Below are 12,907 nucleotides of genomic sequence, written 5' to 3'. Positions count from 1 at the left end.
ACTTTTTCATTGCTATTTAATGAATGGCAGTTCCTCCAGTTGACAAGCCTGATATAAGTAATAAGCGGCAAGCGACAGAAACCTTACAATTAGTAGCAAGCATTACAATATGTATCTCGTAATTTCTCTGCGTACTTGAAGATGATAAAAGATACTTCCTTTTTATTATGGAAAATTCAATTTAGCTTTAAAATTGACTATTGATTCTTGAGTATGCACGTGTGCGCATGATAAAAACCATAGAATTAGGAATACACATTGAATCATTAAGCAAATTAAGTATGTTATAGTGAATGATCCATCTCATCTTCAATGAGATCAGCCCTTGCTAAACTATCTACTTCTAGGTCTATGTTACCAAGAGGTAACGAAACAAATAAGTCTATCCCATTATCAGATGTGTTGCTATATTGCTCAATAACTTCATCAATATCATCGACAATCACATTATTGTCTTCTTCTGCATTTCCTTGAACATCATCGCGAGGTTCATCTTGTACTATATCACACATATCATCCATTATGGTGTCATCATGCACATCATCATTAATTGTTGGATTGTCATTTGCTATCTCCATGTCGGTAATATTACCATATATTGGTTTTGAACGATTAGATATAGGGATGACATACCACCATCAGTTATTGTTTACCATTGGATGATACACAACCTGTATTTGAAAAACAAAAGCAAAAAACTTAAGTACTTATTATATTGTGTAGATGTATCACAAGTATACATATAAAAAAATTAGCCTTTGCATATATACCTGCTCGCATTGTTGAGGTAGTACTAATGTGTCATTCTTGTTTTGGTGAAATTTTATAGAGTCAATGATTACAAAACCACTTGGATGACATCTGATTGTGCAATGCTCACCATTTGTTACCACTTCTTTAAACCACTTCACATCTAGTACATATATAAAGAATCGTCTGAAGTCAAGCTTTAGAATATCTTGGATCAAGCCACAATAACCTTCCATGGTACCATTGGCATCCTCGAAGTGAGCAAGGACACCACAATCTTGGGTATTTCTCTTTTAATCTATACGTTGAGTTCAAAGACGTTTACCCTCACACCAAAGTGGATTGAATAATGTGCACTAGTAGTAAAAGATAAAAGATCAAACATGTCAATTATTTATATAAAATAATACTTATAGAAACAAATTAATTGATAGTATGTCTCACATTTGATAAACAACCTCGTGCGTATTCCCACTCTTCTTAAGATATATTAATTTCCTCCTCTTTTTCGATTCTCTCCATTTCCTCATGTAACCAATCTATATCAATATGACGTGGGAGCGCATTTATATGATCTGGAAATGAGACATTACGTCCATATCTAGTGCGAAATTCTTGTCTTTCGCTTTTTCTTCTTGCCCTTGCTTCATTATATAGTGTTCCCCATTTACTCATTACATCACTATTGAGCACACAAAAACTATTTAACTTACGAAGTTCTTCTTTTGTTAGCACTTTACTCATTCCTTTTCCTTGAGGTACTATAGAGGTCATCCTCAAGTCTTCATCATCTTTCCATAGTCGTGGTTGAGAGGGATCCACTTCAGCAAGATATTCACTTGAGGATGTGCTCATTGACTCACCAGCTTGCACCGCACTAGGTGATGACGATGTCGACATGATTAAACCTAATTCATGACAACATCAAAATATTTGTCATTCATATGTTTACATAAGATCTCAATTTTAAATACACAAAAATCATCATAAATACATTAAAACTTATGATAAGAATTCACTATCAAAACTTATCTTAAAAACAAAAAATTATGATAAAGCCCAAATGCACGTCTATATCCGCGTTTAACTACGCGTCTATATTGGCGTCTATTTTTGTGTCTATTCTCGCATCTATCTGAACAATAGACGCACATATACATGCGAAAATAGACGCACACGTCAAAATTCAAACCATACTTAAATCATTTCTTTTCAAACTGCGCCTTTCCTTTCCTGCGTTTTTTGTGGTTCTGAAGTTTGAGTTTAGCCGACATGCAGTCTCTTCATGCCTCACCTCCTCGTGACTCACCTCTTCTTTCATTTCAAACACACAAGAAGGGAAAAAGGAAAGCCAAGGAGAGGAAGAAAGAGAGAACAAGAAAGAGGAGAACAAGAAGAAGCAGCAAGCAAGCATCAAGGGAGGGTAACTTACCAAGGAGAGGAAGAAGGAGAAAGAAGAAGCGCCACCACCAGCCACACCAAACACCCAAGGTGAGCCTCTCTCTCTCTCTCTCTCTCTCTCTTTGTTTCTCTCTTCCTCTCTCTTCTCTTTTTGTGTATTTAGGATTTGTGAATCCATTATGTATTGCATTTTGTAAATCATCAATGGCGGTCGTCGGCCTAAAATCGGCCGACCGAGCGCGTCTGATAGCGCGTCTACATCTCAGTGTAGACGCAGACATAGACGCGAAAAATGTTTCCTCTCAGAGTGTCTGAGGGCGGGTCTTAGAGCGCGTGTGCTCTGCAGTGTACACGCAATGATACACACGCTGCAGAGAAGGTTGACCTGTAGTCTACACGCGTATTGACCTGGGATGCACGTGTGACAATGCGTCTGTGCTGCATCTTAGATGCGCAGATAGACACGCTGGACAGAAGGTTTACTCTGGAGCGCGTCTGAGGGCGCGTCTAACCTGCAATGTAGATGTGGGGATACACGTGCTAGGTCTCCCAATTCTGATAGTAAACAATATATTTTTGCAATGATGAATGTGACCAATCCCATGTTTTTATTTATCAATTTTCTTGTTTAAGAGAAGCATTAGTACTTAAGTGTTATGCTCAATGTCTAAAGAAAGCTCTTTGAAAATCTAGGTAGTATATGATGTTTTGTATGCAAATAAATTTATCTTTTTCCTGTGTTTTTTTTGCAGATTTCGTATCCTGGTTCATCTAGCAATGACCCAGATGTGGATTGCATGAATGATACATTGGCCTTCTTTGGCAGGGGGGTCAATGCATTTTTTGGAGGTTTTCCTAGTAGGGAAGACTTCATGGGAGAGATGACCAGACACCTTGGCCGCTCTCCCACAGCGGACGAGGTGTTCAGTGTCATGTTTGGGATGCCTCTGGCGTCTTTGCCTGGCACTACTTCCCAGACTCCACATGCAGGTACTCCACATACAGGTACTCCATATGCAGGTACTCCACGTGCTCCACGTGCATCGGCTGAAGCACAAGCATCTGCAGAAGCACGTGCATCTGCAGAAGCTCGTGCGTCCTTCCTCTCTCTTCTCCTCTCTCTTCCTCCGTTCCTCGTCTCCCTTGCGCACTATTCAACACTTTCCAGGTGAATAGTCAATCTTTCTCAATGTAGGAGTAGATTTTAAGAGTTGCTTCAATTTCTTCATTACTTTCTGAGGCTTTCTTTTCCAATGAAATCTCTGACCTTTTCTCAGAAGCTGATATAGAGCATCAGCTACATGTGCAAAGTGGGGAGGCCATATTCTACAGAACACACATGCACCCAAGAATCATTGCACCTCTAATACATTTGTGCATACATCTTGCATTCTATCAATCCCATCTATTTTTGCTGGTGATGGTCTTTACCCAAAGGGCCCACACAATTGCCCAATAATCAAAACATCTTCAACTCCAAAGACAGACTTTTGTCTAGAAAGAGTTAAATGCACCTAGACTTATAGATGTGTAAAAATCCTCTCACAATCCACAATATGGTCTGCAACAAACTCTCTGCATCCATGAGCATCCATCTCTTCATTCTTTTCATCCACTAAACACGCTTTGATTGGAACATCATCTAAGAAGAACATTGTCAATTGTGATATGAAATCCTTGAGTACCCTATTCATAGCATGTCATATGTGCCACTGAGTTTGTTGCACCCTGCTGGGAGTACACATCCGAACTAATCCCAAAGGAGTCTTCGTGGTTGTGATATCCATGCTTTCAATCGCAAGCTAAAACTGATCATACCCCGAGTAAAGATCACTAGAAGAATAGATCGCTCTACCTGCAAAAGCCTCTACAAATTCATTAGCCACCGGATCTGCATCCACATTTCTTATGGTTACTTTATTGACTAGTTGCATGCCTCAAGTTCCATGGTACATGTGGCATGTAAATATTACCATAAGAGAGATAACATTTGGATCCACACAACGTATTTCACTTGGTTGAAATGCAAATGCCTTTCCATGCCTAGCCAACATCCATATAAAACAGTCTCTTTCAGCATGCAAAAGAAACCATTGTGCACCAACTTTCAATACCTATAATGTTTCAGATGTAAACTCATGACCTATATCTTTAGGATCCCGTAAGCTTGGCTGCCTTGACACTTTTTCATACAAACCCTCACTTTCTAGTGGAAGTGGCAAAGCAATTGGTTTCACCTTTTTGTCAACTATCTTATACTTTGTCTCCACAAGTGCTTTAGGCCATTGTAATCCTTCCTATACTGAGCAAACAATGCTATAACAGCATACCTGTCCAGAGAACATAATGAAAGCACTTTGTTCTCAGCCTCATTTTCTGCATGTAAAGTTGCTGAAATTTCAGCCATAGTGTCATTAATATTCAGTCCATAAAAGATGTCTAAAATGCCTTTATTTTTAGCTAATAGCCCCACTACTCTCAATTCCTTAGTAGCCCGTTTTGTATATATGCGTTCAGCCTTGCACATAGCTTCCATAGGCTTAAACCAACATGAACTGTTTGCTGTAAACTGAGAATAACCACTAATAAATACATGCTTCATTCCATCAAGAGGCGAGTATATCCTCTGAACAACACTATTATAGCCCCGCATTACAGCAGCGCTTAATGAAAATCCAGGTCTTTGAATTCCCTTACATTTGGAGCCAAAGGAGACTCTCGAAGCATATCCCAATTTCTAGTTTTGATTGAAGAAAAGAGAAGAAGAGAAGATCAATCAAAACTTATGACATGATGGCTGAAAATGGAGATATTTCAGGCATTTTTTAAACTAATTACTACTGACACATTGGCTAAAATATATGCAACTGATTATGCAGAAAATCAGGCTAAAAATAAGTCTGGCATAGAAGTATATACATTGGATTTTTATCAAACAATTCAAGAATTTGTTGAGTAGGAAGACATTGGTTTACTCAACAAGGCTGAAACGCAAGTGTAGACAAAATATAAGACGGTGGATAAGAAAGTCAAGCCTCTGGTAGTCCCACTACCTCCTAAAAGTGAAGGGGTAGCTGATAGGGCAGCAAATCAGCCAAGTCTTCGTGATCCTTCCAACATTGGTCACAAGTTCACATCTAGAAGTATAGAAGAGCTGAAAATAGGTGAAATTTTTTTTCTTTTGCCAGATGAAAAACACTCTTTTATGCAAATGCTAATGAGACATGGAAAATCTTTTGCATTTCAGCCAATTGAAATAGGCTATGTGGATCCAAATATTGTGGCTCCTATGGTCATTTTTACGATCCCACATGTGCCTTGGAACCTCAAGCCCATTCCCGTTCCAAGGGCGCATTTGCCCAAATTATTGGAAATTCTAAATGAAAAGATTAAAATGAAGATTTTAGAACCTTCTTCGGCACCTTACTCATATCGATGGTTTATCGTGCCGAAGAAAAATGGATCCTTACAATTCATTCAAGATCTACAACCTGTTAATTCTATCGCAATCCGAAATGTTGGTTCGGGTCGAATTGTTGACGAGCTTGTTGAAGCTTTTGCAGGTAGAGCAATTTATTCTACCAATGACCTATATTTAGGATATGACATTTTTCAGCTTTCATTAGAAAACTGAGACATTACCAGAATGAAGACACCTCTTGGATTGGTCCGCATGTGCACTCTACCACAAGGTGCAACAAACTCCATAGCCCATATGATGAATGCCATCCACAACTTCCTCTTCCATTTCTTGATGATGTACCTATCAAGGGATATGAAGTCAATGAAAAGTGGGAGCAGAGTTTTGAGCCCAGGATGTGCCTAAAATTTGCTAAAAATTTTGGAATTTAGGGAAAATTTATTTAACATCGAAGGTGGCGGCTCCAGCTGACGATTTTAAGCACCAAGTGAAAGACGGCTTTTAAAACGCATCCGAGCGACACTTGTGGATTTTTAATAAGTTTTCCAACTACCATGTAGGATATCACGAGTTGCCAGTCAGTGCGGGATGTTAAGCCGGATGCCCAGGATTTTTCAGAGCTTGAATCGGAGCCAAGACGAGGACGGGGCCACAAAATTGGCAAGATATGAAAAGGTGGACATTTGAGAGGACCAAAAGGAGTGCCCTTTGGAGCCTTGACCCCCTCCCTCCCCCCTCCTCAAATTTTATGAAACATAGGATGAAAAAACGTGAGGAAAACATGGCGTGATGGCGTGTAGGCAACGGCCGATTTTTGCGCCAAGATTCCTCATGATCAATCATGGAGGTTGAATACAACCCCTGCAATCGACGTTACCCCTCCATTTCTCTCTCTTTGCTAGTTCTATCACCTCCCTTCGCGCGAGCAATGGCTGTGTGGATTAAGAGAACATATTCTAGTCTTTCTCTCTCCTCCCTCTCTCTCTTCTCTATGGGCTGTTCATGTGTACCATCATGATGAAGGAACTGGGAAAGGAGAATGAAGGAAATGGTGATGGAGATGCTGAAGATTGAAGTGCAACATTGGATTGAGAGCAATGGAGGCTCCGTTTGCTGATTATGCTCTCATTCAAGGCGTCTTGGGTTACATAAAAACACGGTATGACCATTTTTATGAAGAAAATGAAGGATTTTTTATAGTTTATGATGATAATTATGTTCTTATTGGATGAAACTTTATTTGTGGGCTGTTTGTATTATGCGTAATTGCTGTTCATTAGGAAATTTTGGTTTTGCAATGATTTACATGCTTTATTTAATTCCCGTAAACCAGAAATGCGGTCTTTAAGCGGTAAAATGGTAGTTTTTCTGTTTCGGGTGGGTAAAAAGTGTTCCCATGGGGCGATTATGGAAGATAAATTGAATGCTAGTATGCTGAAGTGATTAGAATAAGAAAAACTAGAAAATAGTATATTTTATTACCAAATAAATTAAGAAAATGAGAAAAATAAGAAAAAAATAGAAATACGTCTTGGAAAAATAAGAAAAAATATAAGAATTGGTTGTGGATGTGTGGTAATGGTAAAGCATGAGGTTTAACCTTAGGTTTCCCTATCTCTTTGTCAAAGTTTGTGATTTATTGCTTTTTCTATATCAAAATATGACAAAATGAACCTCTACACCTATGCAACGAAAGCAATACCTAAACTTAGGGGGTCGGGAGGTTTGAATGGTGTGATTTGCGTGCTAATTGTTGCTGATTTTCTGATGCACATCATGACATAGAGTCTGTGTACTTTTGATTAAGAGGATAGTAGCACAAGTGTAGTCTCGGTGCTATCCTTTCATCGCTGCAATGTGTTAGAGAATAAGCATTAGAAAAGCCTGATTGTGCATAAGCACGTTGTTGATTTGAAATTGATGTTTGAGCACTTTAGGATTATTCACTTTGCATGTGCATGGAACCATGGTGTCAGAATAAAAACCCTGGATGCATAGTACTTGTTTTCAATGACAATGACCACGTTGAGTGTGAAAAGGCATCCTAAGCCGTAGGATAGACCTTCGGTTCTTGTGGAATCATTTAGTGAGGAAACGTGGTATATCTCCTGGATTTGAAAATGAAGAGTGGAGTTTGTTCATTTGTTTAATATGTTGAGTAGCGCATCAAGGGGATAATCCCTACGATGTAGGAGAGCTCTAGTGGGGCCACGGTGTTTCTACCGAGAGGTTGCCTCCCATGTATGTGATTATCGTAGTATTTATTACCAATGTGTATGGGTTCTCCCTCTGAGGAGTTTATAAAAAGGAAAATGTTCGACTATAAAACTATAAACACATAGATTAGGCTTTAAGACAGATTGTCCTTTAGCCACGAGGCCATGCGGGGGTGTTTGTCTATCATGAGCATGAGGTCCGGCTAGTGCCATAGCCAGTGCCGGCCCATTTCAGGTCCCATGAGTGGTACGTCTGTCGGGAGCTGCCAATAAGTGGTGGTTCTCGAATCTAGGGTTTTTAGGGACCAAAAAGTTGATTTATGTCCTCTAACAAGGACCGTCAAGCCGAAATACAAAAAGTAAAACGTGATGAGAGGGCTAGACGATGGTTGGAGATTGCAAGTCGCTATTCTCCTCAAAGGAGTAGCCCGATATGCATAAGAGGTTGTGGTCTTAGTAACCCAACTCCTGCACATAGTCTTTTAGGTGCAGGAGGAAGCGTAAGTTCTTTCTCTCTTCCGCCAAGTCAACCCACTTCAAGTGGGGGTGTGATCCTGTCAGTTCAAACTCCTATTGTCAATCCGATTGTCGTCATGGCACAACCCATTGCAGTTTCTATAGGGACACCGGATTTCCCAGCTTTAGGAGTTCCTTTGCCCATTTTTAATGGGTTAGTTGAAGAAGATGTAGAGTCTCACATTTGTGAATTCCAAAGACTAATGTTTAATTACTGTATCCAAGATGAGGAACATCTTATGATGTTATTTAACATGACATTAAAAGGAAAGGCTACAGTATGTTATCACAGTATAGAGACTAGAACCATAACCACAATCGACCAATTTTATGCAGCTTTCCGAGGAGAATGTGCCCCTAAAAGAGGTGGCCAATACTGGTTGCATGTGTTGAATGTAACACGCCAAGATCCCCATGAGAATGTGAAAGCCTATGCCATGAAGCTTAAGGAAGTGTTTCGTAAGTTACAAACTTACATTCCCGTTCCGCTGGCTGCCCAATTGCAATACTTCTTGCATGGATTGGATTTCAATATTTAGGTACAATTGAGCAGTGTGGCTTTGGCTGATATAGACATCGCCATCGCGTAGGCAGAAGGAGTAGAGTCATGATTACACACGGCCTACTCCTCCCAAATAAAACTTAATGCAGGTGTAGTACCTGGAGGCAATCTACCATTGATAAATGGAAGTCAAGGGATGCCTATGAATAACCCTAATGGGAGAGGAAGCATGGTTCAAAATGTACCTTTGCTGCCAGCCCCTCCCAGTGTGACTATGCCTATGGCTAGTCAGTTGGCTCCACCAAATGTTAGAGGCCAAGTTTCAAACCCTATTATTGTTCCTGTGAGTCAACAACCAATGCCCAATCAAATCGTTAGGCCAATGGAATGATGGATAGATGATCAAGGCTATGAGTCGAGTGCATCTAATGTCCTTGCCGAAGTTAAGGATATGATGGAGCATTACACTGACATGATTTCTAAACAATGTCAGCAAATAGCTGTTTATGTCAATTTCTTGAAGAAGTAGTAGAATCTGATAGGGCGTCAACGCCCTGAAGAGGATGGCCCCTCAAGATTCAGCTGTAAGTGGTGTGGCGGACAACATTTTCCTAGAAATTGTCCAAATGTTAAATGTGATATTTCTAGGAAGTCTGACCATTTAGCCGCGGCCATTTAGTTGCTACCTGTTGGAGTAAGATTAGTTCCCTCCAACAAGGGAGTAAACAGCCAGGTCCAGTTAATCATAGAGCGCAAGGTAATAACCTGCAGCAAAATGATGGACCAAGACAAATACTACAAAGGGGAAAGACCATTATAGAAGAGTTGCCACAAGGCAATGGAGTCAGCCTTATCGAGGCTGTGCGTGTTAATGATGCTGAAACCTCTAACCTATGAGCCGTGACAAGAGGCCAAAAGGCTAAAGAGGTTGATAAAGATAATGCAAAATCGGTCGAGGGAAACCCTAAGCAAGGGGATAAGGGGACGAAGTCCTGAATCTTGGCGTGGAAGGTGGAACTCTAAGGCCTGTTGACAAGAAAGTCGATCCTAAGAAGGATGAGGAAGTGCCAAGAAAGAAGGCAAGAGCTAAAAAAGAAGCACCAAAGCCGGTCCCGAGACCAAAAGAAAGAATGGTTTGGTGAGAAAAGAGAGCTTTGGCTACCTATCATGATTTTGATTTAGCAAGTTCTCTTTGCGAAGTTAAACCAGATGTAAACCTCTTACAGTTGATTAAATTATCTCCAGGAGTACGCAAGGAATTCAAGAAGATCCTCTGTATTGGGTATATTGTAGAACCTTTGGGCATAGCACAAGTAGGGGAAGATTGGTTTGATCATGCTGAAAAGAATTGCCCTAGGGTTCCAGCATATGTGGATGGAATATTAGTAGAGCATGCCATCATAGATATTGGGTCCTCCGTCAATATCATGAGTTCAGAGTTGATGGAGAGGTTGGGTCTAGGCATTCAAAAAGATAGTTCCACCCTTCTTAGGCTGATAATAGTCTAAGGCAACCAGAAGGTTACGTCACTAAAGTCCATGTTACAGTTGCAAATGTAGAATGCTTCTTGGACTTTAGGGTGATAAGATTTGTAGGACGTCCTAGCTATCGAGTCTTGCTAGGTAGGCCTTGGATCTTACGAACAGACTATCAAGTTGATATACCCGCCGATTGAGTGGTTCTAGGTAGAGGTGCTAATCGAGTAATAGTCAATGCTTACCCTAAGTCTCCTTAGAGTGAGAGAGCTCCTTTATCCTCTACTAAATTAGAAACAGCAGATGATCCATCTAGCAGTGAGACATCATCCAATGATGAATCTAAAGAGGGGTCCACTACAGAGGATATTTATCAGATAACTCTAAATGAGCCGATAGAGCCGCAAGAGAGGATAAGAGACGCGGATGTGATTGAGTTTAGACCTTGGCACGCAGCATGATTCGCGGCCAATTAAATTAGGTTCCATGCTCAGTTCATCAAAAAGGGAGGACTATGTATCCTTGATTCAAGAATTTCGCGATATCTTTGCTTGGAGTTATGATGAGCTGAGAGGTATTCCTCCCACCCTGGTTGTTCATATTATTTCTGTAAAAGAAGGCAGTCAACCTGTGCGTTAGAAGGTAAGGCGTATGCCTTTTGAATTGAGGGATTGGTTGTTTGAGGAGTTACCGAAGTTACGAAAAGCTGGGTTAATCTTCCCTATATAGCATATAGAATGGTGTTTATCAGTTGTCATCAGGAAGAAGAAAACCACCTAGATCCAACTATGTGTAGATTTTAGAGAGCTGAATAAACATATGGTTAAGGATTACTACCCGTTGCCATTTATTGACAAGATTTTGGATCAATTTGCAGGTAGGGAAATATATTCGTTTATGGATTGCTTTGCGGGTTACAACCAGATGGCAATTGAAGAAGAGGACAAGTTGAAAACAACTTTCATTACTATCTTTGGTATTTTTGCGTACCATGTGATGGCCTTTGGTTTGTACAATGCACCTAGATCATGGCAATGAATAGCAGACAATACCTTTGGTGACATCTCCCCAGATGAGTTGAAAGTGTTCATTGATGACCTAGGGGCAGCCACTGTAAGGGAAAGGATGTTGATTATTTTAAGAAAGTGCTTTGAGCATTGCAAACAATTTTGTATCGCTCTTAATCCACAGAAGTGTGTTTTTGGAGTGCCTTATGGGCTTTTGCTAGGCCATGTAGTCAATTCAGTAGGGATTGCAACTGACCCTAAAAAGATCAAGGTTATAGTTGCTATGAGTCCACCACACACTCCCAAAGAGGTACATAGCTTTTTGTCGTCGATAGGGTACTATCAGAGGTTTATAAATGCCTTGGTAGAAAGGACATTGCCATTAACAAACTTATTATCCTTTAGCTGTCTATTTGTATGGAGCGACCCTTGTAAGGTAGCTTTCGAGGATGTGAAACAGGACTTAGTAAGAGCACCAGTTTTAAAAGCACCTAAAAGAGGCGAGGTGTTTTACATATTTTTAGCAGCCACTATGCATAGCATCAGTTGCTGTTTAGCCCAAATCTAGGAGGAAAAGTGGTATCATCCGATAGCATTTGCTAGTCGAAAGTTGGGCATTTCAGAAATTAACTATACCATATGGAAAATTTGTGCCTTGCGATGGTCTTTGGGACTAAAAAATTCAAGCACTACATCCTCTATGAGAATGTAGTTTTCTATATGAAGGCGGAAGAGCTTAGGTTGCTTATGAACAAGTTGCAACCGCCTGATCGTTTGGCGGCAAAGTGGTTAATCACTTTGTAGGAGTTTGATTATGAGATTAAGAGTAAGCCACTTAGGTTGCAAGAGATTGTGGAATGCCTTGTGGATTTCGGGGAGCCAAAAGAGACTCTGACTGAAGGAAGTGATATCGAAGGAATGTTTAGAATTGATACAGCTTCTATCCCATCTTGGTATGCTGCTATCACACATTATCTGTCAACAGGAGAGACTGGAGCTCATTTGTCAAAATCCGAAAAGAGAAAAATCAGACAACAGGCTTTGAAGTTTTCCTTGATCGCAGGAACACTATATCGGTAGGGTGTTGATGATATCTACCGCTGATGTGTGATGCTTGACGAGGTTCCTTTCATCCTGGAAGAGTGCTATGACTCTACATGTGGAGGGCACTTCGCTGGATGGTTGACGGCACAAGCTTTAAGAGCTGGATATTAGTGGCCGTCCATCTTTCAAGATTCCTTTAAGTACGTTAAGAGATGTGATACCTGTCAAATACATGCCAGCAAAGAGAATAGGAAATGCCCACTTACGCCTATTATGTCTATCCTTCCATTTGACAAGTGGGGCATTGACTTTGTGGGTCCTATCACCCTGTCGTCTACTACTCAGAAGAGGTACATTATAGTAGCAACTGATTATTTTACAAAATGGTTAGAAGTTCGGGCCACGAGGCAGGACAATGCAAAAGAGACTACAAGTTTTCTTTTAGAGCTGATTATCTGTCGTTTTGTTCTACTGAAGGAATTAGTGTCGGACTGTGGAACCCATTTTTTGAATAAGGTGATCAAAAGCATGATTGAAGCTTGGCAAATCAAGCATAATAAAACAATCCCTTATAA

The sequence above is a fragment of the Lygodium microphyllum genome, chromosome 28 (assembly GCF_053477565.2).
Source record: "Lygodium microphyllum isolate KBCC chromosome 28, Lygodium_microphyllum_v1.1.10, whole genome shotgun sequence".
Taxonomy (NCBI): Eukaryota; Viridiplantae; Streptophyta; class Polypodiopsida; order Schizaeales; family Lygodiaceae; genus Lygodium; species Lygodium microphyllum.
The sequence above is the reverse complement of the archived record's forward strand: the minus strand, read 5'-3'. Positions refer to the sequence as shown.